At 37.0% G+C, this 4,299-nt stretch overlaps 1 long non-coding RNA gene across 1 annotated transcript; it reads left to right on the top strand.

The window, feature by feature from the left end:
- The first annotated feature begins 618 nt into the window (after positions 1–618).
- On the top strand, positions 619–4,299 carry LOC110925495. The gene is made up of 5 exons (XR_002584495.2): positions 619–802; positions 898–1,029; positions 1,116–1,219; positions 1,299–1,469; positions 3,066–4,299. It is a non-coding gene; the product is annotated as an uncharacterized LOC110925495 (long non-coding RNA).

The following is a 4,299-nucleotide window of genomic DNA, read 5'->3' as shown; positions in this document are numbered from 1 at the left end:
ACACTTGAACGATGGTGCATATGAAGACTCTTTCTTTGTTTATATCCGAGATTCGATAATGATCTATGAATTGAGTTTTTAGCCAGATAAGGGGCAGAAATGGAAGCACTGCGAATCAAACGTGGTCCATCGTGGAAATCGTTTACTTCCGGGGCAACGAACTTGGTTGAAATTCTAAAAACAACCTTCACCCGTTCGACTATTGTGAAAAGCAATTTTAATAGTAACCTGACAGTGTGGTCATACGTACGAACCCATGCAGACATTTCTCGCAAACCGTTGACTTTTTCACGTTGCCATGTGACTTTATTCTCAAATTCGTTAAACTCACTACTAGAAAATTGGGCAATTGTCACTAAAATTTGCTACCGAAAAAAAAATGGTAGCAAATTTAGCAACCCGCTTCCCCAAAATTGAAATTAAGCGTATTCTTTATGATATGGTGGCTAAATGGTTGGAAATTTTACCACCGTTTAATTTTGGTGATAAATCCGTAAGAAAAATACTACACAAAATTAAAAACATCGAAAATACATTAGAAATAAAAGTGCCCTTTTTAATTGCCACCGTGTTAGTGGTGGCAAGATGAAAAGTTAGATTAAGCGGGTTAATTTTTAGAGGCCCGCTCTTAATTTCACATCCCTCCAATTTATCCCTATCTTCATTTTCTATTTCCCCTATTATCATCCATTCATTCATTCATTGAAACACAAACCCTAATTTCTTTTTTCACCATACGCATCGTCGATCCAGCAGCAGTTCATACAACAATGCTTCACAAACGATTCAAGTCCACCAAATGGTATAAGTTCTGTATTTGAAAGATTTTGTTTTTTTAATTTTGACTATACACATCGTATTTATGCGATTGGTTTGTTGTTTGATTGATTGATTCAGTAAACGGCGTAGAAGTTAGCTACATCTCGGATTAAATTGATGAAAAATAAGAAAGGAGTACAGATTAATCAGATGAAGAGGGAGCTGGCTCAGTTGCTTGAGACTGGCCAGGAACGTACCGATCGAATTCGAGTATGTTGTTTGATTTTCTGAATATGATTATTGAGAATTACTGTATTTATAAATTGAATTTATCATCATGTTGATTATTTTATTAGGTTGAACATGTAATTAGGGAAGAGAAGATGGTGGCTACATATGATTTGATTGAGATATACTGTGAATTTATTGTAGGTAGATTGCCAATTATCGAATCCCAAAAGTAAGTTAATTAATTTGCTTAGAATAATATATACTGATTACTACTGAATGATATATGGTTGTAAATTGTAATATTGTAGAACTTGTCCCGTTGATCTGAAGGAGGCCGTCACAAGTGTGATATGTGCAGCTCCTAGATGTTCTGATATATCTGAATTTTATGATGTTCGAAAACAGTTTACTGCAAATATGGAAAAGATTTTGTTTCTGCAGCGATTGAGCTGCATCCTGATTGCGGTGTGAGTCGCATGGTAAGCTTTCTATGTTTCAGAAATATTGTTTTTACCGTGTTGCGTTATCATGTTTACAGTTGGTTTTATTTGTGGGTGGCTCTCATGAGGGCTTGGGTTGACGGGTTGGTATCACCTAGCCTAAACACTACTTGTTTAGTTCGTCGTGTAGAAATACCCAACTTTAATCCGGAAATACATAGACTATGGGGTATGGGGCGGGGGTTGGGGCGGGGGTTGGGTACAAACGTCCAAGTCACCACCCCGGGTGGGCTTGGGTTTCGGCGTGGCCCCTTGGGCGGGGGTTTCAGCCGGGGCGTTGGGCATGCCTAGCGGTCTTCCGTGGCAGGCTCTCATTGGCTGGGTTGGCTAGGATTTAAATTTAAATAATAACCGTTTGGCCAAGCCAAATCCATACCCCATCTACCTAACGCTTAATTAGGGGGTTTTTTATAGGTCTAATTATGTTTATTTTTTAGATTTTTAATCCTTTTTTTTGTAGGATTTTGTAATTTTTAGGAAATTTTAATAATAATTTTAGGTTTTTTTTAATTTTGTGTGTATTTTTATAATAATTGAAAACAAAATTATACACGTGGCCAACCCACGCGGGCTAGCCACGCCCCGCCATACCGACCCAACATGCAACTGACCAGCGGTGCCCCTTGAAGTCCACATGTCAACCCATGCCCCAAACCCCTGCCCCACCATACCCCACGGTCTTAGCTCATGTAACCTGGACACGACTTGTGTAACCCAATCATCTAGACAGATCAAACGGATTGGTCTGGTATACTGGCTGTAAATAGGTTGTAGATTGGTAAGAGTTTGTAATTTGCAATTTATAAATTTTTTATTCTAGTGTTGGACTGGCTAGTGGGTTGACCAGTTTATCAACAACCAAAGCCAAACATTAGCAAAGCATAATCTGATATTGGCTTTGTAGACAAGTCAAAGGGTGCAAATGTAAGATACATTGTAGGGTTGGTAGTTTCGATATGTTTACTTATGAATGGATCAATTCAGGTTATTTTTATCTCTAACGGGTAAAAGAAAGTCCAATAGAAAAAAAGGCAAGTGGGTGGAGCTGGTCAAACGGGTGGAAAGTCTCTAGAGCGTGTTTTTATCATTTAATATTTCCTAAATCAATTTTATTAAGAGAAAGATACACCTAAATGAAGGGTATAATTGGTCCCCATTTAAATTTTTATATTTGTACTACTATAATTTTATAAAATCAGGCATTTTTTGTCATTTCACAATTCATCGCATACACTTGTCGAAATAATGAAAGTATGAAACCAGATACGTACTTGGTGGTGTAAGTTAGTTTTAATATACGGGTGGACTTGATGAAAGAAGTTATATAGATGGGTGACCTCCAAACACATGATCTCATCATTTTAGTAAAATATATAGAATATTGTATAAAATAATTTGATTTTTGTAATCTTATTTCACAGCAGTAGTTGTTTTTTAATATTCTATTACAAGGGTGTTACCGGTCAGCCCAATCTGTACACTTATTTATCCTTTTGGTCTCTTATATTACCACTCCAACCTACCCATTTGGCCTGTACAAAATTTTTGTAACCCTCTTCCTTATTTGGTTTATAGTGAAAAGGTGAAAACCAGCAGCGTATACATTCGGGACTCCACAAATATATCGGATTACGCTTTGCTAATGTTTGGTGGTAATCTAATTCCAAGAAAGAATGGATATGGCATTAAGATGCTCGATGAGTATCTTCAGTTTTCTGCGTCCAAGAGTGTGTTGGGATTGATAAAGGTACGTTTTTGCCTTAGATGTAGCTATATGGGTGGGATGAGTAACGGGTAATAATTGTTTGGTTCAAAAATCAAAATGGGTGATTTTCCGTACGGGTATGGCTCGAGTGGGATTGGGTCAACCCACAAAACTTCGGGTTGTGTTCGGGTTCATATGTATGATATGATTTTCGGGTTCGGGTCGGGTTCGTGTTCGTGTAAAATATCGAGAACTTTTAATGGTGTGAGGTGGCAGTTTTGACCCGTTTCAATACAAAGGGGCCGGCTCAGAGTCGAGATCACTTTTTATTACTAATGGGTCTAACATATAAGAGTGGAGGCAGTTTCTATCATGAATATTCTTCTTTTGAGAACTGATGCTTATACGGAAAGGGAGAAGTAAGTGTTTTATTGTCTATTGCTGTTTGCCAACATCTGACATGTTATAACCTTTTTGAAGTTTGTTATGTGAATGTAGGTATGGAGAGGTGTCGGTCTTTGAAAGTATCCCTCAGCTATTAAGAAAAGAAGCTGGGCTTGGTGTGCAAAAGCAACTCGTGCATCTTCTCTACCTTCTCTTAAATTGTAACCTAATCTTTTCCCTCGTTGGGTGGTTGTGACTGACAATTGTTACTTGTGCAGATTAGTTATGATACAGGAAAATTGGGCGATTTGTTAGAAGCATTGGTTGATCTCTGTTGTCTTCAAAATGTGAGTTTGTAATTTTTTATGCACCCGGTGAAACAATTTTGGGCTTTATGTTTTGTAGATTGAAAAGTTGAATTTAGTTATCAAGTAGCTCGTTAAGGAAAAAGATGAAGAAAAAGAAAGGTTCAATGGAATTACTGCGGGATTGTTGGCTGAAAAAGAAAAAGATAAGGTGGATAAAGATGCTATGCTTGATAGGATGTCACAAATTGAAGCTATGTTAACACCTACAGTTCGAAGATAGGCCATAAACACTTGGTTTTGAATGTTTAGATGTTTATCTTATTAGGATAATTTTAGTTATTTTATGTTTTAGTTGGTATTTTTTATATACTTTTGAAAACGAGATGTTTTATGTAATTTTGGGATTTTATTA

This window comes from Helianthus annuus, chromosome 17 (genome assembly GCF_002127325.2).
Source record: "Helianthus annuus cultivar XRQ/B chromosome 17, HanXRQr2.0-SUNRISE, whole genome shotgun sequence".
In the NCBI taxonomy this organism is placed as follows: domain Eukaryota; kingdom Viridiplantae; phylum Streptophyta; class Magnoliopsida; order Asterales; family Asteraceae; genus Helianthus; species Helianthus annuus.
Note: the sequence above shows the minus strand (reverse complement) of the source record. Positions and strands in the feature narration are given on the sequence as shown.